Source organism: Panthera tigris, chromosome B1 (genome assembly GCF_018350195.1).
Source record: "Panthera tigris isolate Pti1 chromosome B1, P.tigris_Pti1_mat1.1, whole genome shotgun sequence".
In the NCBI taxonomy this organism is placed as follows: domain Eukaryota; kingdom Metazoa; phylum Chordata; class Mammalia; order Carnivora; family Felidae; genus Panthera; species Panthera tigris.
The window spans coordinates 87026364-87053552 of NC_056663.1; the positions used below are offsets into that span (position 1 = coordinate 87026364).

The window sequence follows — 27189 nt, forward strand, 5'->3', positions numbered from 1 at the left end:
TGAATTGGCCACCTGAAATTCAGGTGAGGACTTATTCCATGTCAGGGAATCATACATTCTGAAGTTCATCCTGACTTTTTCCAATTCCCCTTGTTTTAGTACCCTTTATGTAGCATAATTGTTTTTCATGTAAAATACAGGCATCCTAACTGTACCCTCCCTGGATAATCCATCTCTCTTTCTTCCCCGCCTCTCATTTTACCTGTTTCTTTTTTCTTCCCTTTCCATTCAGGGCAGTACATGCATGGCAGCTATTTTGCTGGAAAGAGCATTACATTGTCAATTTTGTTTTAACATTTAAATGCTCAACTCGCATTCCTGTCTCTTTAGACATCACGTAAGAATGGTACACATTGGAGTTTTAAGATATCATTTCTTTTCTCCTCTCTCCACTCCTTGTCTCCAGCAGCCCTGTAAAATAGCTCATTGCTTTGCATTTCTCAACCATTCAAGTGTTTATAGAATCTAACGATCCCGATCTCTCACTTCCTTTTTATAAGCATGAAATGATAGCTGTATATGGCACAGTTCCCAGGGAAGCTGCATGGAAAGTGGCAGATGAGCCAATGGCAGGGTATGGAAAACAGCCGTAGGTATGTGCTTTTAAGGAGTTGTCCTATCAGCGCAACTGCCACGTTCAATGGCATAAGGATTGTTCAGCTTCGTTTTCTAGGAGAAAGGAAATTTGAAAGATGTATTTGAAAATTTCTCCGATCAATCTCCCTTTGAAATTCAGTGCACAGTAGCTCCATAGCAAAGAAAAAAAAAAGTGATGCCAAATGAATTAAACAGCTGAGGCCAAATGGGAAGAGAGGGCTACTGAGCAGGACAATTGTCCATGGGGAAGCAAAGCCAAATATGAATAGTAATTAGTAACTTAGTGTTCTGTACACATTAACCCACAAGAACAAGCCTTTAAGAAGGTGCTGGGGCAGGAAAACATGGTTAATATCTATAAGAATCCTTCTAGCAGTAGATTTGTATTTCTTTAGGTTACAAGATTATATTAGCTGTATTGTTTCTGGGATTCCTGATGGAAAAGTCCCAGTGACTATAGTTGGATGTAAAGAGGCTCAGTCCAAAATCAGAATAACTGGGGTACAGTGGTTAAAAAGACCCTTGGATTGGATTCAGGGATGGAAATTACAGGTAGTGATCCAAGTAGGCACAGGGAGTGTGCAGCTGGGGTCCTGCTGTTAGGGAGGGAGAGATCAGGCAGTAGGCATTGACGAAATTCATGTATTAATGCCAGTAATTATATGCCAGGCCTAGTTCTAAGCACTTTATGTGATTTCTCTCATAGTCCTTATACAACTATGGAATATGACTGTTGTCCCCACTTCACAGATGAAGAAACTGAGCATAGAGGATTTAAGTAACTTGCCTGAGGTTCACACAGGAAATAAGTGCCAGAGTCAAAGTTGAAATCTGTACTCTTAACTCCTACATTGTCCTTCAGGTAGGCAAATAGCTTCAAAGAGACCTAGTCTAGCATCTAGAGAGTGACTCCCTCAGAGACTCGAGGTGGAGGTGTGTGAGTGAGGTTATCTGGGAAGCATTTGGTGGCAAGTAACAGCATACAATTTAAACACATTTATTGACTCAGTAACTGCAAGTTCAGAGTTAATTGTCATCGTCAAGGCTGAGTCCTGATTCATTTCTCTGTGATTCTTTGGGTTCTGTCCTCCTCTCAGTGATGGCTGGTAGAGAGGCAACTGCTACAATTTTGGATCTCCAATCGTCACAGAACTCTGGCTGGAAGAAAAGAAATAGCTGTTCTCTGATGCTGTCCCAGAGGAACGAGGAAGAGCTTCCTCAGATGGTTAGCGCAAACCTCTGCCTGTATCTTAGGACTCTGAACTCAGTCGCCTGCTCGCTGCTGATCTAGTCCCTGACAGGGGGCATAGGATTGCATGTGGACTGTTAGGGACTCAGGTGGGGCTAACTTTCCCGAGCCACATGAAGTTGGGGAGACAACTGGATATCTAAATAGAATTGCAGATCTCTGAAGGAAAGAAAGAGGGTGGGAGGGAGGTGGATGCCCACAGTGACTAGTCCAGAGAGGCTACATGTTGGTTTTGGGTCTATTGACTATCATATACATCCAGGGGCCCACCTCTTAGAACTGTTAAGTCAGGGAAGAGCTTGATTCAGAGCTCCGTTTCTTGGTTTAATATGTATTTGAGAATGGAGCTATAAATCAGGTGAATTAGATGCTGTGCCATTTTTCTCATCTGCCTAGAATTTCTGATCTCCCTTATGCTGGCCAAAACTGGTTTGAAGCAGTGGCCTTGGTGAAGCAAAGGTAGAAGTTCAAGTGGCCTTCCTATGACCGGTGGAGCCACGCTGAGCATTACAAAATGAGGCTGAACATTTAGCACATGGAACTTGCTGGTCTGATCTACTTTCGATACCATATATAATACTCTCTTCTATTTGTTTTATTTCTCAAGATTTATTTTTCTCATTGGCTCCTGAGGCTTTATTTAGGGAGTGAAATTTTGTTGACTGATTTTAGGGTTTTTCCTAAACACAACTGTGAAGTTGGTAAAACGTTTCTTTGGTCCCCAGCATTGTGCTTTGGGCAATAGTGGCAAATACAGTGTCCCACACTGCCGCTCTTGCCTCCAGTTTCCATGGCAGACATCGGTCATTTGTCACGGTCCTCTTTCTTGCTGAGCATGGTTGTAGCTAGAAATTATTCTCCATTCAGTGCTCAAGGCGGCCATTGAAGAGCTGGCACAAGTGGAAATTATTTCACATCCTTGCTCGGGGAACTCTGTGTCTGAGAGGAAACATGGGAGAGCAGAGGAGCATTCTAGAACTATATATGAAACAAGTAACCCCGCTTTGACTCAGACATATTAGGAACCAGCCAAGCTTGGGTTTGAATCCAGGCTTTGCCACTAACTAACTTGGCAAGTTTAGCTTACTTCTCTGAGCCTACTTCCTCTTTGTAAAGTGAGATTAATGATACCAATTTCCAAGGCTTTTTGGTAATATTAAATGAGATGGAAATATGTACTAGTCTTACCAGATTGCTTGGCTCCCTGAATATGAGTTCTTGTTATGTGTTTATGAAAACCTAGACTAAGGGGACGATATGATGAATTTATTCTCAGTAGTGTGCAAAAATATTTGCATTTTTTCAAGAAAATCCCTTCAATAAAATGGATTAATTGTTGTAGAATTTTATGTTGAAATTAGGGATCAAATGCTTTGAGCTGGGGCTTCATTTTCTCAAACCCCTCAGACCATCCTTGGTTCTATCCAAAGACACGGCTTGATTCTAGTTTCTAAAATGTCAAACTTGGCAGAGACTAGTATTTTAGGGAATTACAGAGGGAGGAGAATCCATAATCTTTGCCCTTGAGGAAGTCAAACCAGAGGAACACAGTGACAAATAAACATACTGCAGAATACAAATAACTAAAGCCTGGAAATATACCCACATATGCTAAATTATAGCTCCATAAATGTATTCACATTTAAAATATCTGCAAAGACAGGCAGATCAATGGAACGGAATAGAATCTTAAGTAGGTCCAAATACTTCAGGGAATCTAGTGTGTGATAGAAGTGGCATTTTAAATCAGTGAAAAAAGGTAGATTATTTACTAAACAGTATTAAGAAACTTTTTAGCTATTGAGGGGAGAAATGGATCTGTATGCTTTAAATAGAAAATACAAAACTATAGAAATTTGATAAGGCATCATGGAAAAAAAAAATTAAGTAACCTTAGGGTAAGACCTTCTCAAGTAAGAAACAATCTAAGTAGACATTTAAAAACAAGAGTGATAGAGATACATTTTGCTACAAAATATTAAAACTTGCTTGGAAAAATGCAGTAATTAAAGGCGAAAGACAAAACTAAAAAATCTGTACATGTGCAATTGTGTTCCAAAAAGGCTTATACCAATTTTACCACACCTGCAATGCGCATGTGCCTGTATCTTCAAAATGTGTATACAGCGTTCTTTTTTTTCAACGTTTATTTATTTTTGAGAGAGAGTGAGAGAGAGTGAGCGCAAGCAGGGGAGGGGCAGAGAGAGAAGGAGACACAGAATCTGAAGCAGGCTCTGAGCTGTCAGCATAGAGCCCTATGTGGGGCTAAAACTCACAAACTGCGAGATCATGACCTGAGCCAAAGTCAGTCACTTAACCGACGAAGCCACCCAGGCACCCCTACAGGGTTCTTATATATCAACAAGAAAAATATAAACAGATCTTATAAAATAGTCAAAGGATATGAAAAAGTTCAGAGGAAAAAAATGTCTTTTTTAAGCACATGAAAAATCTTCAGTCTTATTCATAATTAAAGAAATATAAATTCAGAACAAAATACCCTTGTAAGGTGAGCAGGGCAGAGCAGACTTTATTATCTCAGAAGATTGTAGTTTGGGATACAGTTGAATATTTTGCTTACGATAAAACTATCAGTGACCAAGTTGAGATTCATCAGGATTTTTAATTCCAAATACATAGATAGCACTTCTATGTAAGCTATATACCAAGCTTATCCTACTTTATAAAGTGAAATAGTCACTATGACTTTTTCTGAAGTCAGGGCACAATAGCACTGAGAAGATGTGCATGTGAAGAATTATTGGATTTTTGTTTTCTACTTGTATTTCTTAAACATCACCAAGTACAAGATTACTAGAGGCAGCTTCTATGTATACATAACAGCTTGGATTTATGGTTTCAGGAAATAACATAGCAGGAAACTTAGTGACATGCCTTTAAAAAAGTTTTGTAGGCTGTCTATTTCAGCTTGAAAGAAGTAGGTCATGAGGGTGACCACAGATTTATCAAGAAACTTAAGATGTTTTTTATTTCATATGAAACTGTGCTTATCCCCAGATTCTTACAGTGATGGCATGAACTATATAGCTAAGGAAAAGCTCCTGATCCACCCGTGTCGATGTTCAGGACTTATTTTAAGACTAAAGCTCAGGTTTGCAAGGACTCTGGGGTAGCTGTCCAACCTGATCACACATGTTCTTATTCCCATGTACATCTTTCAGAAAGAAAATAGTTTCCTCAAATTCTGTTTGGATCCCAAAAGCTTGTAAGCAGACCCAGCCTCCACAGGTGATATAGTGCAATGGATGAGCTTGGTGCCATTGAACTGTAAAGTACCATGAAGAGTGTCTGAAAGTTGAAATTAACTTTTTATTAGCATGACACAGCTGTGGGCTGTTTCATCTTGTCAGAAGCAAATTTCTGGTTTTCTCTCACTCGCCTTTTCATAGACCTCACGTTGGTTCACCTCCAGCTATTCCTGCCGTCCTAACAGGCACTGTCCTGCTCCTTGTCAGCTTTTTCTGGTCCTACCGCTTCTTTATGTGGCTTTTTGATGTTTCAAAAGAAGCGTGGAATGTGATAGACTTTTCATTTTCAAATGTGCTTTTACTGGCTTTGATGCCATATAAGAGCAATAGCCTGGAAAGATTGGGTGAAGAAGAATTGGGGGACCAACTCTTCCAAGGGCTGACTGAACAATCTCAGTGATGCAACATTTGGCTATCTACATCAGGAATGTGGGTTAAAACTAAGTCTTCACTTCTCCAGAATTTGCTAGCCACCCGCCAGGTTTGTTGCCAAGACACCTGACAAAATACAGACCTCCGGTGGTCAGACCCACACTAGATCTGAAATGTAATAATCCTTGATTTAGCAGTGTATCAGTGTGCATGTCCTTTTCTTAATTCTCTCTTCTGAATAATCAGAGTTAGGTAGGCAGTTCATGCCTTGTTTTCTGTATACCTTGTCCGTCTCCATTTGGTCACCTGAATACGCATCTTGCTTTTTGCCTGTGAGTATTTAAAGCCATGACCTCTTGAAAGAAATAACCTGAAACAGCTGAGACGGTATGAACATTTGCTCTGTTATGCAGTTTTGATTTCTGGAACATCGTGTTTCAAATTGCGGTGGAAACAAAAGGCCTCTTTATGGCATTCGGTAAAAGTACATTTTGTTCTCAAAAGATTTGATGAGCCGAGATGCTCTACAAAGTCTCTTAAGGATTAGGATGGAACAACAGAAGAATAAAGATCTGACCTAAATTGTAAATATTTCTGGTTTTGGAATATCTGATTATTGAAATTTTCTGTGATGTTAGCAGCTTGGGAAAGAGAGAAGTATTGGGCTCTGCCTTGTAGGGCCACATCACATTTAATAACAGGGAAAACGTTACTCCCTAAAGGGCATAAAGATGTCTGCGTTAACACCATTTGAGCTCCTTTATTTGAATAACTGTAATCTCACGCAGTAAATCCACCAAAAAGCCAAATTCACAATTAAAACTAGAGGCAAAATCAATGTGCCAAACTCATTGCAAGGATAACAGAGGTTTGATTGTCTCATATTTAGACTTGAACCATCACTTCTTAGGTTTTTCCAAATTCGTTGAATATTCTTGTCACCTTGGGAGCAATGGGTCATTTGTCTTGAAGGAATGCAAGAAGAATACACAACCGACAAGTTGAAAGCACAATCTAATTACCTAAGGAAAATATACTCCATGTATTCAAATTACTCTTCTGTTCTGTAGGCATGATGAAAGAATATGATGTAAAGTTGAGATGAGAGTCTTGCCGTTCTTTTACTCCTTGCCGAAACTCTTTTAAAAGTGTTCATTTGGTGAATAAGTGATGTTAAAAATGACAGAAACTTAATAAACATAACAGGAAAATATGTTCTAGCACCAACTGTGAATTAGAACAGATTTGATAGTGAAGGCTATAACTCTTCAGAATATACCAGCACTGGAGCCCCTGGTCATTTTGTGTGACCTCACAAAGCACCCAAGGATTTGTAAGTTCTAGGTTTCCCAGGGAAGAGACCCCTCCCTCACCTCGGTGGCTTTTTCCTTACTCATGAAGGCTGCCCAATAAAAAATCCTCTACGTGGTTGTATTCTTGAATTCAAGGGATAAGATCTGGTTGTATTCAGGCTTTTGTTGGATAAGTCTAAGTTATTTTAAAATTCTGTTTAACTAACATTTTAAAAACCGAGTTTCATGTTTATGGCAGATTGTCCAGTTGCTATAATAGACTTTAAAGAGTTAGGCTTAGACATTTATAACTGGAAGTCTGGCCATTCACCTTGTGGAGTTAGTGATACAGAATATGAAATAAAATACCATAACTGTGGACAGGAATATCAATTGGAAATGATGTTCTGCTCTAAAAAATATGGAGACGATTATGCATTTGGGCTTTTGGTTCAGACTATTCCATGTTTAACAAGTGAGCTAGCCTGTTTTCCCTAAGTGCTTCTAGGAATTCCCTTTAAAGAAAAACACAAAGTTAGTAATATAAAAGAGTATAAGGACATTGGATAAAACCCAGAGGTCAAATATTTAAAACTAAAAATTAGCTAATTTAAAAATGGTCCAGTAAATTTTATTTAAAATGCTGCCCTTGAGATGTGGCTTATTCTATACGCTTTGAACATTTTAGGTTATATGTTGAAAAGTGACATTGACTTTCATTTCTAAAGGTGAATGTGCATTTCAGTCATGCTGTAATTTTGAAGACTGTGTCTAATATTTTGAGGGCTTTCTATATATGTTTTTATATCTTAAAAAATATGTATTCTCATTGTAGATGATTCAAACAATGCTGAGTATACAAGAAAATGCTCTGCCTCTCTTCTGCCTTCTATCCTTCTTTTCTATATTCTGTCCTATAATTAGTGTTACACATCCTTGCATCTTCTTCTCTGTGCCTTAGAATGTATTCATACACACCATGCTATATGCATACTTATGCCTACAAATACCTACATATTTTTAAAATACAGGGGATTAAATATATAAATTATTTTGTGACTTGTGACTCCCCCCCCCCCTTAAATATATTGCTATATTTTTCTATATTGGTCCATTTAGGTTCATTTCATTCTTCTTAATGGCCATATAATATTTCATGGCATGAATGTGCCATAATTTATTTAACCACTCCATTTTTGGTGATCATTAAGATTGCTTCTATTTTTTTAAAGCTGTTTGAAAGAATGATGAAATAAACATCAGTGTACATATATCTTTGTGAATTTAAAGGAGAATGTCTTTGGAATAGATTCCTAGAAATGGAAATGTTACATCAAAGGGCGTGTATACTTTAAGGCTAGGTAAATCCTCGTGGGGTTGATATTCAGCTGGTATGTATTGGGAAGACTGTTGCCAGGACATTATCAATTGGTTATACCTGGCATGTGGTTTGATGAGTCAAGGCCTGTGCCACATTAGATGTTAAATGCCTTGAATTTCATCCCTGAAATTGCCTTCCTAAAAGATTTCATTAATTTATACTCTTCCCAGAGGTGTAAAAGGACTTGCCTTCCTCACCCCCATTTAAGATGTCTTTGTAACTGTTGCCAATACGAGATGAGGAATTAAGAAATGGAGCATTGCTTTTCAGTGGGTATAATATTTCAGCTACACAAGATGACTAAGTTCTAGATCTGCTGTACAACATTGTGTCTGTTAATGATGTTGTATTGTGTACCTAAAAATTTGTAAAGAGGGAAGATCTCATGTTAAGTGTTCTGACCTTAAATAAATTTTCTATTTTAAAACTTCATAGTTCCCTGATCACCAGTGAGGTGGTGTCTTTTCATAAGTTTATTGGCCAGTTTTGGTTCTTCTGGGAATTGTGTCTTTATTTGCTTTGTTTAATTTCTATTGGGTTGTTTGACTTTTCTTAACTGATGGGCAAATAATTTTTATATATGGTAGACATTAAGCTTTTATAAAATATGTTCTGGATGTTTTCTCCCCATCCGCCGTTTATATCCAACTTTGTTTTTGGAGACTTTTGTTGTAAAGATATTTAAAAAAAGTTTTAAATACCTTTGAATCTCACTTTTGATGAGATATGATTGATATACAAAAAGCTGTATCTATTTAATGTATACAACTTGATGAGTTGGGAGATAAGTATATACCTGTGAAACCATCACCACAGTCCATGCCATAAACATATCTATCACCTCCAAAAGTTTTTGCCTGTCTTCCTTATTATTACTATTATTAGTGATAAGCACACAATATAAGAGTTATTCTCTTGGCAACTTTTTAAGTATATAATGTGGTGCTGTTGACTATAGGAACACTGTACAGTTGATCTCTAGGATTTTTTCATCTTGCATAACTGAAATTTTGTACCCTTCGATTAGTAACTTCCCGTTTCCCTTTGCTCTCAGCCCCTGGCAGCTACCATTCCACTCTCTGCTTCAGTGAGTTTGACTATTTTCTATTCATCATATCATGGTATCATGTAGTATTTATCCTTCTGTATCTGGCTTATTTCACATTAGCATAGTGTCCTTTAGGTTCATCTCTTTTGTTGCAAATGGCAGCACTTTCTTCTTTTTTCTTAAGGCTGAATAATGTTCCATTGTATGGGTATACCACTATTCATTAATTGATGGACATTTAGATTCCTCCATACCTCGGCTGTTGTGAACAACGCTGCAATGAACATGGAAGCAGATACCTCTTCAGGACCTTGATTTCAATTCCTTTGGATATATATCTATATAACCAAACGTGGGACTGCTGGATCATATGGTAGTTCTGTTTTTAATTTTTTTGAGGAAACTTCATACTGTTTTCCATAGTGCCTGAACAAATTTACATTCCCACCAACAGTGCAGTAGGGTTCCCTTTTTCCCAAACTTTGTGAACACTTTTAAAAAATACATCCATTCTAACAAATGTGAGGTGATATCTCATGGTGGTTTTGATCTGCATTTCCCTGATGATCAGTGATATGTTAGTTTTTTTATGTACCTGTTGACCATTTGTATGTCTTCTTTGGAAAAATATCTATTCAGGTCTTTTGCCCATTTTTAAATTAGGTTATTTGGTTTTTTACCAATTTTACCAAATTGATTCTTAAGAGTTCCTTATATATTTTGGAATACTAACATGGCTTACAGGTATATTTCACATTGCATAGTTGCCTTTTCATTTTGTTGATTGCTTCCTTTGTTGTGCAGAAGCTTTTTACTTGCATTTCTACATACCTATAGTGAACTATCCAAAAAAGGAAATTAAGACAACAATCCCATTTACAATGGTATAAACATTAAATTACTTTGGAATAAACTTAACCAAAGAGGTGAAAATCTTGCCCATTAAAAACGATAAACTGGCTAAAGAGATTAAAGCAGATCATCATGGAAAGATATTCCATGTTCATGGATTGGAAGAATTAATATTATTCAAATGTTCATATTACCCAAAGTGATCTACATATTCATGCAATCCCTATCAAAATCTCAATGCATTTTTTATAGAAACAGAAAAAAAATCCTAGAATTCATATGAAACCATAAAAGATTCTATATAGCCAAAGCTATTTTTAGTAAGAAGAACAAAGCCTGAGGCATCATACTTTCTGATTTCAAAGTATATTACAAAACTACAGTAATCGAAACAATATGGTACTAGCATAAAAAGATGTATAGACCCCTGGAACAGAATAGATGCACCCCTCCGAAACCCACACGTGTATATTTGATGTTTGATAAAGATACCAAGAATACACAATGATGAAGTGATACTATTGACAGTCCCTTCAATAAATTGTGGTGAGAAAATTGGATATACACATGCAAAAGAATGAAATAGGACCCTTCTCTGACACCATACACAAAAATTAACTCAAAAAGGATTAGAGACTTAAATGTAAGATCTGAAACTGTAAAACTTCTAAAGGAAAAGGTCAGAGAAAAGTTTCTTGACATTGGTCTTGGCAATGATTTCTTGGACATGAACCAAAGGACAGGCAACAAAGTGAAAATAGACACATGGGACTATATCAAACTAAAAAGCTTTTGTATAGCAAAGGAAACAATCAACAAAATGAAAACGCTTTTAATTTTAACAAGCTCTAAATTGTCAGTTTTTCTCTAAGGAAAAATGATTTTTCTTTTTTTGTTTTATGGTTTACTTAGGGAAGCCTTTTACATTCTGAAATTATATAAATATTCCCCTGTATTTTCCTCTAACACATGCACATACAAATTTAATTCTTTAATCCATCTGCAATCTGTAAAAGCCGTGTGCAATACTGCAGCTCTCATTGTGGAACTTAACTTGTTCCCTTACAAATAGATGACTTTCTCCTATGTCAATTATTGAATAGCTCATGTTCCCCACTAATTTGAAATATCAACTTCATTATAAATTTTATAACTAGGATCCTCATTATATGTGAGTGTGCTTCCAAACCATATTCTATTCTATTGGCTTGTTTTGTATTTCTGCATGATACTATACTATATTAATTAGTAGAATATTTTAGTATGTTTTGCTATCTGATAGGGCAATATCTCCAGGTGCAGTATTAATTTAGACTTTCTCTTGATTTAATTCTGTCTTCATAGCCCAATTCTGAAAACATTATTTTTGCTTTTTTCCAATATGATCATATTTTATAGCTTTTTGGTCTTATTCAACTGTCACTAATGCTTAATACTTTTTCTTGTTTTACTTGTTTAACTGGTACTACGGGGCATAAGGTGTCACTTCTTTCCCTCTGAGTTTTTTATTAGTTGAGACATTAATAATTATTCTTTAGGTGATAAGTTGCAGGCAGGAACGTTTTCACAAAATATGGTTTCCTTAGTTTTAATGTTTAGGTTTACCTCTTTTTTTTCTTTTTTTTACCTGGTATATAATATTACATTGTATGAATGTTCCATAATTTACTTAACCACTCCCTTTTTGGTGATTGTTATGATTGCTTCTTTTTTCCCCTTGATGGGAAAAACATGCATCAGTGTACATGCATTATTATGTCCTTAAAATGAGAATTTCTTTGGGATAGATTCTTAGAAATAGGATTGTTGAGTCAATGAAGTAAATATGTATGTTATATTACTAATGGAATACTAATGAAATAAATGTCCATGTTATGTTAAAGACAATTGCAATTAAATTTAGAATGACAAAGATTTTTCTGCCCCCCTCCATCCTTCCTTTCAGAAACCACTTCCCAAATAACAAGGAGGAAGGAACAGAAAGACACAAACACTTTTCTCTATGAAACTAGGAGATACCTGGAACCCAAACCATACTATTTTGGGGATCGACAGGTGGCAGGGCAGTAGAAACTGAGTTGCCAAAGATGAGGAAGACAATACTGGCATAGAGAATGGTGACAAAAAGAAAGCTGAGTCCCAGGAAGGCTTGGAGGAGCCACAGGACAGCTGAGCCAAAGTGGCTTTGGACTTCGGGACCCAGGCAACGTAGAACATGGAGTAAGATCTGGCCTGAACACAGGAGGATGAAGCGACTGATGAGATACCCCACCATCTCCCCCACTGGGTTCCTGGAATGCCTGCCGTCTGCTGCCCAGAGAGGTGGTGTCTTCCTCAGAGGGAATCATTCCAGGAGAAAAGACTTACTGAGAAAAGTATCTGCAGTTATGTATGCATCGATGCCTCCACTAAAGTCCAAATCTGTGTGTTTCTCCACTTAGATTTTCTCTAAGCATCTCAAAATCCAAATCCCAGCTCTATTTTTTCATCATAAATCTTCTCTTCATACAAGTGTCCTATCCTAGTGGCAATTATGCCATCTAGTTAGTGCCCCAAGCCAAAAACATTGAGTGGTCATTGATTCCCTCTCTCTACTTCTCCATGGTATAGCCTGATAATTTTTACTGCCTGAGACTCGTCCATGTCTCTGTAGTCTTCACAACTCCTGCTTTATGTTACAGCATCTCTTCCCAGGCTGACTACAATGGTAACCTTGAGCCTAGTCTCCACCCTTTAATCTGGCATCATTAAACCTATCCTCTGCAGCCTGCAGGTTGTTCTATCTAAAATGAAAATCTTGTCATCATCTCCAGCCCTCCTTAGAACCTTTTGTGCTGACATTACCTTCTCACTAACCATGTCTCCTCCCTCAGCCCAAAGCAATGGTTGTAAAAGTTAATATGCATCAGCATACATTGAATAAATGCATCTTCCTGGGCCCCTCCCTAAAGATTTTGACAAATCACTCCGGCGATTGTCTGTAAATGTTATTGGATCACACCAAGAAACACTAGGCTAGAGAATCTTGTCTAAATTCATTAACATGACACGTGTGGCCTTCATGTCCTTTATATGTGCCCTGACTCCTGCCCACCATTTGTCTTCTGACTTCGCATTCTGTTCCAGGGTAATCAAGCTTTATTTCCCCTGATCATATAATTTTGTTTCATGTCTTCAAACATGGGGACCTGTCTTGCTTGTTCAGGACTTCAGTGTCTAGCTCAGTTCCAGGTACATGACACAGGGGTTCTTAACCCAGAGTAAATGAATCAGAATCTGTGAAATCCCTGAAATTGACATGCAATTTTGTGCATTTGAGAGTGTGTGTATGTGTCATATTTTTTCTAAGAAGAGTGTCATCAGATTCTGAAAGTGGACTGTGAGCCTTAAAAGGAGGTTAAGGGTTACTAGTGGAAACATCGGATAAGAATTTGTTCAATTTGCAAAATCGATTTGAGCAATTAATTTTTCCTCAGGCTGACATATTTGACTAGTATGTGTGTATTTGTGTTTGTGTTTATGTATAAAAGAGAGGGGATAAACCCCATATGGTTCATTTAGATGAAAGTAAGAGTTGTTCACTAGTAGTTTTAATGGCATCTCTTTATTCTAAGTGAACTAATGCATATTTTATTTAAAAAAAATTTTTTTTTCAACGTTTATTTATTTTTGAGACAGAGAGAGACAGAGCATGAACAGGGGAGGGGCAGAGAGAGAGGGAGACACAGAATCTGAAACAGGCTCCAGGCTCTGAGCTGTCAGCCCAGAGCCCGACGCGGGGCTCAAACTCACGGGCAGTGAGATCATGACCTGAGCCTAAGTCGGACGCTTAACCGACCGAGCCACCCAGGCGCCCCAAACTAATGCATATTTTAGAATAAATCATGAAAAATACTTGCATACGTCAGCTATCCATAATAGAACAAAAGTTTGTTTTGTTTTTAATATAGAGTCCCTGGTAATTAACTCTGCTTTTCCCCTCAGTGTGTGGACTAACAGGATTGATTGTTTTGATTGACTTAACTCTGTTCCAGATCAATAAATGATACAATTGGCTTTTCCCACCCCTTCATTGACTGAATCAACTGACTGTTTTGGTTCCAAAAAGAAAGCCTCATGCCTTTAATCCATATCTTCCCTGTTGGAGTCTAGTTAGTCTGTGTTAGAGTTTCAGTTCAGGAACATTGAGTTTTGTGTCAATGAATTTTCTAATTTTGTTGCCTTGGAACAATCTCCCTGTCTTTTCCCCAGTGACTTAAAATTACCTAGTCAATCTTAGCTTTTTCAACATGTGCTGGTGCTGGGTATCATTCAGACTTCCCTATGAACAGCATTTGAAAAATTAGTGGTTGGTGTAAAAAGTGATGAGATGTGATGTTCTAATTAGAACGATAAATTAAGAGAATAGGGTTAGTAAGGTACTCCCCTGCATGCCTTCTTCATTAGTATTACATATTTAAATGTAATTTATCAGTCATTTCATTTAAAACTAAAAACTAATGAGTTAGAAAAAAAAATTTTTTAATGCGTATTTTATTGCTGAGAGACAGACAGAGCATGAGGAGTCAGGGGCAGAGACAGAGGGAGACACAGAATCTGAAGCAGGCTCCAGGCTCCAAGCTGTCAGTACAGAGCCCGATGTGGGGCTCGAACCCACAAACCGCAAGATCATGACCTGAGCCGAAGTCAGATCCTTAACCAACTGAGCCACCCAGGCATCCTAAACTAGTGAGTTTTAGTTCCAGATATTTGGTAAATACTAAAACTTGATATTTAATAAAGAAAGTTCAAAATATGTAGTGAGTTTGTTAACCACATACCAAAATGAGTAGATTTGTCATATTTATGTTGTTTATTAAATACTTCAAATTTTAAACAGTTTTAGATTACAGTAAAATTGAGAGGAAGATATAGAGATTTCCCATGCACCCTCTGCCCCCACACATGCATAGTGTCCCCCATTATTGACATCACTCACCAGAATGGTACATTTTTAGCAAGAAAGAACCCACATTGACACATAATCACCCCAAGTACATAGTTTATTTAGGATTCATTCTTGGTGATGTATATTTAATGGATTTGGACAAATGTATAATGGCATATCCATTATTATTATATCACACAGAGTATTTTTACAGTCCTAAAAGTCCTCTGTTACCTGTTTATCTCTCCCTCCTGCCCTGGCAACATTGATCTTTTTGTTTTCTCCACAGTTTTGTCTTTTCCAGAGTGTCATATAGTTAGAATCATATAGCATGTAGACTTTTCAAATAGACTTCTTTTACTTACTTACTAGTAGTTTGCATTTAGGATTCCACCATGTCTTTTCATGGCTTGATAGCTCATTTCTTTTTGGTGCTGAATAGTACTCCATTTTCTGGATATACCACGGTTTATCCATTCACTGACTGAGGGACATCTTGGTTGCTTCCTAGTTTGGACAATTAGGAATAAATTTTCTATAAACATCCATGTTCAGGTTTTTGTGTAAACATAAGTTTTCAACTCCTTTGGGTAAATAGCAAGGATCACAACTACTGGATTACATGGTACAGGGATGTTTCATTTTGTAAGAAACCACCAAAGTGTTTCCTAAAATGGCTGTATCATTTTGCATTCCCACAAGCAATGTATGAGAGTTCCTGTTGCTCAATATCCTTATCAGCATTTGGCATTGTCAGTGTTTTGGATTTTGGCCATTCGAATAGATATGTAGTGGTAATTCCTTATTTTAATATTTATTTTATTGATGACAAATGATGTGGAGCATCTTTTCATATGCTTATTTGACATCTGCATATCATCTTTGGTGAAGTGTCTGTAAAGGTCTTTGCCCATTTTTAATTAGGTTGTTTCCTTTCTTATTGTGGAGTTTTAAGAGTTAGGTAAGTTCTTTATCAGATACGTGTTTTATAAATATTTTCTATTAGTCTATGGTTTGTTTTCTAATACTCTTGACATTGTCTTTTACTGAGTAGATTTAAAAAAATATTTTAATGAAGTCTAGCTTATAAATCTTTTATGGATTATGTCTTTGGTGTTATGTCTAAAAAGGAATCACCAAACCCAAGATCATCTAGATTTTCTCCTATGTTATCTTCTAGGGGTTTTATAGTTTTGCATTTTACATTGAGTTTAACATGTTGAGTTAATTTTTGTGAAGGGTGTAAAGTCTGTGTCTAGATTAATTTTTTTTTTTTTGCATATGGATGTCCAGTTGTTCCAGCACCCTTTATTGAATAAACTATCTTTGCTTCATTTTATTGCTCTTCTTTGTCAAAAATCAGTTGGCTATATTTATGGAGGTTTGTTTATGTTCTTTTCAGATTCCTTGTTTCTCCCTATACTCATTGTTGAGCCAGACATGATGCCCTCCTGGAATCCATATGCCAATCTATTTTGTAGGGGCAAAGCAAGAAATAAGTAGATAAGTAATAATTCTTTCTACCTGAACTCAGTCACCTAAGAGATATTGGAAGGACTGTTCATCTTTTATCTTCTAATATCACAAAATAGTAAAATATTATGTTGGCCTCTTCCTTTTCTGTTTCTCTCTATTGGTATCCCCTTAGTGATGTTAACTTTGATGCAGGTGGGCCTAAAATCATACCCAAGGGGAACTGGAAGGAATTGGGTACTGTCTTAAGAAAGGACTATCAAAAGGGGGATTCCTTTTTATTATATCTGAAGATTCAAAAAGTTAGTGTAAATATACATATTCTATTATTTGTTGTGAACATTAAATTCCTTTGTTCTATGTGTTTCACTATATTGGCTGCTATAGAATAAAAATTAAGTTTTGGCTGGAGTAATTCTGAGAAAATGACTATTGCCTTAAAATCTGTTCTAGTGATCCATAAGTCTCAAGTATGAAGGTACAAATGAGATGAGAAGTCTGAACAAATTATGAAGACCCCTTGGGAGCATCCTATTCAACTGAGAGTTCCTTGAAGTTAGGGATTGGTAGTATGTCATGTATCTCTAACACCTGGTTCAAATTCTGCTATATATTTGGTGCTCAGTAAATACTTAAATGACTAGAAGGATAAAAGAAAGAATACATGAAATGATTTCCTCAAAGAGACATAGCATGTACCATGGCCATCCTCAGGCACAGGTGAAGTATTTACTTTGTGTCAAGAGTGAGGGTTGCCACCCATGTTATTGTATTGTATTGTGATTTCATGTTATAGACAGAGAAGCTGAAAATAAGTGGGTTTAAATGACCTGGTGTTACAGGGCATATTTGAGATTTAAACCCAGTGCATTTCTCACGGTTACCATAAATTTATTAATAGAGGTTCAGATTTGCAACTTCCCATCAGGATGGGGGAGGAGGCAAATGATAACTCAGCCACCACTGAAATAGAATAATCTTGGTAACTTTGAATGAAGTAGGAAGCTAACAAAACATTAAGTGTTAACTCCAGCCCAATTGTCTAGGTACCAATGAGACCCTTACGATGGTGCTCTCTCACCTCCTCATTCCCCATCTTTCTTCCTCCATATGCCATTTATTACATTTTTCTGTTAAGATACTCAATGATATGTTAGCTGTATTTTCCACAGCACCTAATTCCCTGTGCCTTAACTAACTTTACTGCTTATGAGAAAGAGAGAGCACAATGTCTAGTAAACTAACAGCTATCAGCATAGATCCAAGGAACAGCAATAGGATAAAAAGATAATAGGTAATAGTGGGAGGGAGATATAAATGATCCATTGAAACAAAAGTGAATTATAGTATTCATTAACTCCTGATTGCCAAAGTTTTAGAAACTGGATATTCCATTTCTAAGTCTGAACATCCTACACAGAATTATTTTGAAGTCTATTAATGTTCTTTAATTTTACAAAATCATTGTTCTTCAATCATCTATATTTCCAGAATTGATTTACTTTATTTCCCCTTGTAGTTAAACAATTTTTACATTCAACCCCAAAGATTTTTGATTTGGGAATTGTCTCAGAGAAATTTGAGCATGAGCATGAGAAATTTCTCAGAGAAACTTGAGACTACCCATGAGCTAGTCTTTCAAGGCAAAGCAGAGGCAAGAATTATTTTATGAAAGGAAAAAAAAATGATTATGGAAATTATATTGATACAAACTTCTTTTTTTTTTATACAGGTAACCTTTCCTGTGGCTAGAGTTTTATGGTTCAGCATTTTCAAATGTAAATATTTTTTCCTGACCATGGCATAAATAAGTTTCAAATAGCACAGAGGTGTATTTGGTTTAAAATAAGTGACCTCTCATTTAAAAAGCTGCCTGAAAGGCGCAGTGAAAGGGGGAGTCAGAGTGTGAGAGGTGGCAGTGTTTATTATTTATCAGGCTTCCCCTAGGTCCCCATTGGTGTACATGAGCTTGACTGTCTCTGCTCTTACCACATTAATCATTTTCTCTTTTAAATTCAGGAGCATCATGCTAGTGTGTACTGGGTCAAAGACAAGGTAAAACAACGAGAAAGTCAATTATGGTAAATAAGTCTCCAATAGTAAGTTAGAGATAGTTCCATGATGACTTTGGCACCAGCCCTTAAAAACAGTCTGCTTTCCACTTATATTGCAAATAACTGTATTTATAATCTCTATTAGTAAAAATCTATGCCCGTAAATGTGATAAGGTATACAATTTTTGTTCTACTTAGAATAATTTTAAATGTAAATATGCAGAATCTCTGGAGATATCAAATACTGTGCTCCAATCAAGGCCCATATTTCCTGTGACATATGGCAGGCAAGTGGGACAGGTGTGAGGGCTAGGGAAAGTGTCATAGTTATAGAATGGAAAGAACTGGACCTTCCATTGAGACAGAGATTGTTTTCCTTCCAGGATGACTCTTTCCTAAAAAATACCTCTCAGCCTTTCTAAGATACTTTTGTAATATAACACGTTGCATATCCAATTAGAAAAAGAAAGCTTCCTTTAGACAGAATCCTACAAGGAGTGTCCTTTACTTGATTATGCACCAGAATCCTGACTTTAACAGATGGGGAGGTTGTATCAGTTTCGACCACAAACTTTGAGATGTCAATAATTCATTTGCTCACAGATCTATAATCCAGGCTGGGCTCAGCTGAGTGGTACTCTTGCAGGGTCTCATGAGATGTCTGTCATCAGTGCAACTTCTGTCAGTGGCGTTTTGATGGGGGACTGATAGTCCTGGATGGTCTCAGAAACATGTCTGAGTCCCAATAGAGATGACTGGGCCTTTTCCCACAGATCTCCTTCTCTCTCTCATCATGGGCCAACCCCAAGAAAGCTAGCTAGGCTTCCTTACCTGGCAGTCTCAGAGCAGCAAGAGGATAAGAGAGGAAGCTGCAAGGGATTCTTAAAGTTGAGGCTCTAAGTCCTACAACATGACTTCTACTGCATTCCATTGGTTCTAACAGCCAGGGGGGAGGGAAAATAGCTCCACCTTGAGAAGAAGAGCAGCAAAATCATTTTTATAAAGGCATATGCTTTTAAAAATGGGAGAAATTGATGCAACCATTTTTGCAAGCAATGTACTAGAGAGAGAATTTACTCCATCAATATGTCTAAAGATAGCAATACTAGGAATTTATTTGCGGGTTTAAAAGTAGGATCTGCTGAGAATGACTGAATAGTCTGTAAGAAAAACAATGCAATTTACTACACATGCATGCTGGATATATTTTATAGTATAATAGAATATACAAGATATACGGGAGTTTCTCTTATCTGTCTCCTCTTCACTAAGGAACAGAACCAGTATAATCCTATCGAGATCCTCCCTATGCCCTACCTTGTTCTCATCCTACCCAGGTAATCTGTTTGTAGGACTTCTGTTTCAAAACCCTATTGCTATAATATGATCTTTACTCATGCAATTGTTTAAAATTCCATCCTTGAGGATTCAAAGTAAGCCCAGAGTACAGGGGGTCTGTAGTGTTAAAGTCTAGCCTGAACGTTCTGGGTGTGTGTTCTCTGCCCGGATCAAACTTCTGTATACTGGCACAGCTTTCTTTCTTCATGCCATAGAAACAAGAGTGGTTTAAAAAGACTGTGATGTGAAGAGTCTCTTCCTGCTTGGAATCTGAACTACAAAAAGCCTGAATTTGCCCAGAGCTGTGACAATTCCAGTGTGTACCTGATAGAATGTTTTGGGCTGCAAGTAGCAGAGTAGCTACTCAGATGGGCTTAGGCAGGAAACAAATTGATCATCTCCTATAGCCTCAGGTTTGCTTCATTTAAGAGCAATGGTGGGCTCTTAATAGTGGGCTCAGGTTCTGTCTCCTATGGAGTTAATTCTAATCTCTTTTTATCTAGCAGAAGAGAGAGAGAGAGAGAGAGAGAGAGAGAGAGAACAACTTCTCCTTTAACCACGGACATCTTCCATTCAGTCTGATTAAGCCAATTTAGGCCACATGTCCATTCCTAAAGCATTGGCACCTCCATGGAATGCCCTAACTTGATTGGCTGAGGCTGACCATGAATTACCCTGGAATCAGGGATGTCACCTTGCCTGACATCATAAATGGGAAGGGATAACTGAATAAAATTTAAGTTGTGATAGGAAAGTAGAATGGGGAAAAGATGCAGAGAAGGCAACCAAAAAATGCCTTTTATGGTGGGTAATTCTAGTAAACGTCGTCTGAAAAATAGCAGCTTTGGATAATGCAGTAACTGTGGAAACAAACTAAAATGTGTAGAAATATAATTAAAGGGAAAATTCGAAAGCTTCAAAAATTTCATTTAAAATTACAAAGTTTCTAAAGTTTTATTAAAAAATTAAAAGCTAATATTACTGAGTTTTACTTATTGGCTTTGAACAAATATTTCCTCCTTTCTGCTCAGTACTTCATATTCAAACACAAATGCACATACGTGATGTGGTGTGTGCTTGGATCTCCTAGAGGTAAGACATGATTCATCAGCATTTCAGAGGAAAGCCTTGATTTGTCCTCAAGTGTTTTCTTTTCCAGACAATGCTATTGTTGGTGTCTACCAAAGGCCACCAGATGAAAGTGATTGGGGATGGAGCAATGTAGTGAAAGGGAGGACCTGGATGTGAGTTATTCTTTCTTACCTTCGTCTCCTCTTCTTTAATCTCCAGCTGGCACTTGAAGGTAAGTTCCCAGAGAGCAATGTCTTGTTTGGTTCCCTGCTGCATCATTAGCACCTAGAATAGCACCTGATACAAAATAGATCCTCAGTAAACTGATACTGAATTAATTGCTACAAATGAGAAAGAATGAAATCATGCCATTTGCAGCAACGTGGATGGAACTGGAAGGTATTATGCTGAGTGAAATAAGTCAGAGGACAGATATCATATGTTTTCGCTCATATGTGGATCTTGAGAAACTTATCAGAAGGCCATGGGGGAAGGGAAGGGGAAAAATAGTTATAAACAAAGAGCAGGGGAGGCAAACCACAAGAGATTCTTAAATACAGAGAACAAACTGAGGGTGGATGGGGGGTGGGGGAGAGGGGAAAGTGGGTGATGGGCAGGGAGGAGGGCACTTGTTGGGATGAGCACTGGGTATTGTATGGAAGCCAATGTGGCAATAAATTATATTCACCAGAAAAGAATTAATTGCTACAAACTCTCCCAGAAGTAGCACTAAAGTGAGGGCAGCTATAGGAAAAAAGAGTCTTTTAACATCTGTGAGCAGGAAGGGGAGAGAAAACGAAGGGAAACACCACCTGCTCAGTTGGTTATTTGCAAGGTTAGGACCGCTTGAACAGCTCCCCTCAAATTGTTGTATTCTTTTTTTTTTATTAAGCAGAAATAAAATTAAGCGGTTATATCTTCAAAGAATAAAACATCTTAAAGTTCAGTGGTGGGATTTTAAGGAGAAATTTAATTAAGGTTCATGGATTTTGTCATGTTGCATGGAGCTTTTGGCTTTCCAAAACGTATTAGACACGGTGTGAGTGTAACGCACCTCTGTGTGTTTTGTTTGTAGATGTTGATGCGAATGGCTGCTCTTTGATGCTAGCACCATGGAATTTAGATATAAACATTTGATAAAAGCTAAATTCCCAGTGTCCTCACAACTCTTTGATGCCTCACCAGTAAGTGAATGAGATCCTTTGGTTCCAGGCAGGGATGCTAAGTAGGGCGACTACTCCACTTTGCCTGAAGAATTCTATTAGATTAGATTTTAGGGCCATCTCTTTTGGAAGTCCATTGGTTATTGTGGCTCATTTTAAATTCAATAACCCATCTCCCAGGCTGCCAAAAAGGAGGTAGGGTCTCTTGGGGTTGTTAACAGTGACCACGCAGAACCCCAGTGTGTGTGTCTGGAGGGAGAGCACAAACATTATCTGTGAGAATGATAACAGCTCTTTTTTGGTGAGGAAGAACCATTAGGGCTGCGTCTGCACTGGGCTCTCCACATGCATTTCCGAGTAGTCCTTACAAAAGTGCTATGAGGTAGGTGTTTATATGACTTCTGTCCTTGTCTTCCTGTAGTCTATTACTAACACAGCAGCCAGAGTGATCCTATTCAAATATGGGTCAGCTCATGTCACTCCTCTGCTCAGAACCTTCCAGCAGCTTCCTGTCTCTCACAATCAAAGCCAAAGCCCTTGCTATAACTTTCAAGTCCTGTGATTTTTTGCCTCCCCTTTACCTCTCTGACTTCATCCTCGCTCCCTCCATGCATGTTGCTCCATAAACGACCCTGGCCCTGTGCTTTTTTCTTGAAAATCCTGCCTCAGGGTTTTCATACTTTTTGTCCCTTCTGCTTGGAATTGTCACTTCCAAGATGGTCATGTGGGTAGCAGCCCACTTTCTTCAGGTTTTTGCTTGAAAGTCACCTTCTCACCGAGGACTTCCCTAGCAATCCTGACTAAAATTTCACCAAACGTCTCTATCATCCAACATTTCCTAACTTCCCTTCCAACTTCAACTTTTTATTTTTTTGGCATCTCTTTTGCTTACTTGCTTTGTTGATTGAAATGTAAGCCCCACAAAGGCAAGGATTTTTCTCTGTTTTCTAACCATGCACCCTACAATCTCATACCCAGCAACTAGGCAACTAGAACATTACCTGGACCACAGGAAATACACAGTAGGTATTTACCGAAAGCTGAATAATTTTAGTCTTTCTTTAAAAAAAATTTTTTTTTACATTTATTTATTTTTGAGAGACAGAGCCTGTGTGGGGGAGGGGCAGAGAGAGAGGGAGACACAGAATCCGAAGCAGGCTCCAGGCTCTGAGCCATCAGCACAGAGCCTGACGTGGGGCTCGAACTCACGAACCGTGAGATCATGACCTGAGCTGAAGTCGGATGCTCAACTGACTGAGCCACTCAGGTGCCCCTGAATAATTTTAGTCATCACATATTTATTCAGCATTTACTAAAAGCCAGGCATTATGCCTGACACTTAATGAACCAGAAAGACAAGATCTCTAACCTTATAGAATTTAAAATCAAGGGGCACCTGGGTGTCTCAGTTGGTTAAGTGTCCGACTTCGGCCCAGGTCATGATCTCCTGGTTTGTGAGTCTGAGCCCTGTGTTTGCACTGACAGCTCAGAGCCTGGAGCCTGCTTCAGATTCTGTGTCTCCCTCTCTCTCTCTGCCTCTCCCCCACTCGTGCTCTCAGTCTCTCAAAAATAAATAAACGTTTAAAAATTAAAAAAAAAAACATAAAATCAAGAGAGAAAAGAAACAATTAAGCAAGTGCTCATTTTATACATGTGGATTCTAAGTTTCGCAGAAATTAGTGAAATTCTCCAATGTCCATTTTCCTTAACTGGCACAGCTGGGGGAAACTCCCAGGAATTAAAAATTACAATGTCAGCTGTCTTTCCTTTATGCTGTGCTGCAATTGACATACTTTTTTTTTTTCTTTTTTTTACACACATTACTAATTGCACACATTTTGTGTACTCACAGTGCCCTTCACTGAGCAGGAACTTTGTTGCTGTTTGCATCTATTGGGATTGTTCTCAAAGGTATTAAGGATTATCATTAGATGAAGCTCATCAATCATTATTATTGTGGATAAGCTTCATTTGATCTGCCCTTCAAGAACATCAAAATAAGAATAACAACTATTTCATCTCACTTGTTCTAAATAAAGAAAAAAAAATCCTATAGCCTCTAGTAGGCATAGGACATTGTGAAAACATTGCCAAGTGGTTCACACTAGGAATTCTTTTTGAAAAGGTGATATTGGCTATTCAATTTCAGTTTTATGTAGTAATTATAAATTTTTAAGTTTGATATATTTGATCAGAATAAATACTTAAAATGGAGACCTATCTAGAAGTCAATTTTCACTGTTAACCCAAATTTTGTTAGGTTACGGATTTTCACTGACAAAGCAAACTTTTCAAAAACATAACTTTATGTATGTTTTTTGAGAAAAGAAATTAAACCTTTTAAACGACAACAAGACATTGCTTGATGCTCTATCTCAGGAGACAATTGTATGTGCCAGTCTGCAAATATGGAGGAAATCTCTACATTTGGAAATATATCACATCTCACAGGAAAGGTTTATCACCTCCACTGCCATTTGACGCTATAGTCTCAAAGCCAAGGCTTTGCTGTCTTTAATAACAGGTAACAAAAGCTGCTGTTGAAATAAGTTCTACCAGATTCATGCTGTACTTTATAGAATGCAAAACGTCTTGACTTTAGTAAGATCCTTGTCCTTTTCATACCTTGAAATTTTTGGTGAAAATGAACGTGAATGGAACATGGTTATCTCTTTCATTTCTTTAATCCTTTCAACTTCACCCTTGGTGAGGAGGGATATTTTAGTGTATAAATGCCATGAGCATTAACAGGAGATGACCTTGTTTTTATTTTTTGTCAGTGTTAAGCTCCAAAGAAGAAAGAGTCACTGTACTCCTCTGGCAGGAACTAGAAGAGATCAAAGGACTAGCTGCTGGATAAAGCCTGGACCCTGGAGGAGAGAAAGAGAGTGGGAGCGAGGGAACCAAGGGAAAGGGACTTCCAGCTGACCCTCCAGATGTCCCGAGCCATACATGCAGTATCTTACATCAAAGACATTACATATGTTGTATTAGGTATTACACTGTCCTTGGGTTCCTAGTAAAGACATAGTTATCACATGACATGAAAGTTATGTGCATTTCTCAAACACCTGAAAGACAAATGCTTTGGTATAACCAGGATACTACTGCATCTAAAATGAAGGTATGAAGAAAGGATTATTTCATATGATTTTCCCCAAATCATGGTAGTTCCATGGAAAGTAATGGGAGAATTGTAGAGGTTTATAGATGGGCTAAAATGTCCACCCCAATCTTCTTCAATGTCGCCAGTGCCGGCATAAAAAATACAAATGCCTAACTCGATGTTGTGATAGGTGTGCACAGAGTGAAGTGCCCAGCCCTTGCTTTCATAGCTCTATCCAGAGATGGGACAGTCAGGGTCACCTCTTTTCTAGCTGAAGGAAAGCATAACAGCATATTTTAGTCCTTGAAAACTAGTCAGATGGTTGGTATGTTGCTTTTGGAATGAAAGTCTTCGAAGTCTTCTGAATAAGAGAACATAATCTCTCATTATGCAATCTTACAAGTTCCAAGAAAACATAACACCAAATTTTAAAAGTTATATTTTTAAAAGAGATAAGACATTCCAAGTTGGGTTCTAAATCATTTCAAGTGGCCAACTTTGGCTACAGAGAATGGAAAATTGGACTTTTTGAAAATGTTTGAAAATATGAATAAATGGGCTCTGAGAGGAGGATTGGTTTTGTCACACTTATTTCAGTTTCCCTGAAGTTAGGTCTTTTCTGCTCATTTCCAGTTTTGTTAGATATTCTGGTTCAGTGAGACTATGGCGTATCTGAATTCTGTATAGGTAAGTTCTTTCTATACCACTTGAGGTTAATTAGGTTAGTGTACGTATTTTTCCATTAATTTATTGGAAATAAATTTTAACCCGGCATATAACAATAAGATACCTAAGTGGCATTTACAGAATTCTCAGCAGAACTGAGATTATAACCACTTGGAGAAGTCAGTCATGCTAAAAAGTATTCAAAGCACCTGTTTTCTGGAGTAGTCTATGTCCAACATTTTCATCATTGTGTACTCATCTAAGTATTTTCAATAATTTATAAATCTGAAGTCTGCAGTCATCCTGCCCCTAAAACAGTTGCTGATGTTCACAAAACAACCCACTGCTACCTGTACAGTAGAATCATGAGGTGGAGTTTAAACTCCCTCTTATTGGTCTGGATGGATGTTAATACTTCCATTACTTTACATATAGATTACTCCGTAACTGAACAGGATGGAGAAAGGGGAGCCATTCTACATATTGGAAGCTTCATTTGACAGTCATAATGGAGATGCTGATGGTGACAATGCTCTCAACATTCTTCCTCATAATACCCAGATGGAGGCAAACTTAAGAAACTCTCCAACTCTCTGATGAATGAGGTCTTTAAACAAATGAAAAATAAGAAAGCATCTGGAAATGATATCATCCCTGCCAAATTTTCATGCTGGAGACAAAGTTAACTCATGTAATGTCTCTGTATTCTCCTCTTGAGATACAAGAATAAAAGAGAAAATGGGATATGGCTCCAGGGAGGTGGAGATCCTGAGTTTTATGTGATGATATACATCCAATGGCAGGATGTGTATCTGAAGCAGCTGCAGAGCATATGTTTTAGATAAAAGAGAGTTTTCATAAACCAACATCCATGAGAAAACTCTCATTTCTGGTTTGGAAAGAGAATAAGTTCATTTCTTAAAGGGGGGTATTTTGACATGGAGATTTCACTTCACTCTCTGCAAGGAACTTCTGTTTCATCTAGTCCCTAAAGCTTTTCTTAGAAAGTACCGTATAAATGTACTTCACTCTGCTTTTAGACGTTTTAGTTGTGGAAAGAAGCTCATCAATGGCTTAGTGACTGGGAATGAATCTGAAGTCTCCTGCTTTAGAACATATCCTTATTTAATTTCTGAGTGATGAATAGCATTTTTGAAACTGTAGAAACTACTTTGTATACTTTCTATTTGTTAGCAGATTTGAGAAGAGCCTGACTTACTGGGAGCACACAGAATTTAAAATCAGAAAACCTAAGCAGAAATGATATTTTTACCATTTTCTGATAAGTTATTGAGGCCTCTGTTTTATGATCTCCAAATCGATGTATTAAT

The 27189-nt window shown here is 37.6% G+C and overlaps 1 long non-coding RNA gene across 1 annotated transcript in view; it reads right to left on the minus strand.

Annotated features, from left to right (window-relative positions):
• Window positions 1-1611: 1611 nt before the first annotated feature.
• The window catches only part of LOC122237953, a 34199-nt gene continuing 8621 nt past the window's right edge, over window positions 1612-27189 (minus strand). The window contains exons 2-3 of the long non-coding RNA XR_006216765.1: window positions 21116-21220; window positions 1612-1751 (exon numbers count right to left, since the gene is read on the minus strand). This is a non-coding gene — a long non-coding RNA (uncharacterized LOC122237953). The remainder of the gene's footprint in view (window positions 1752-21115; window positions 21221-27189) is intronic.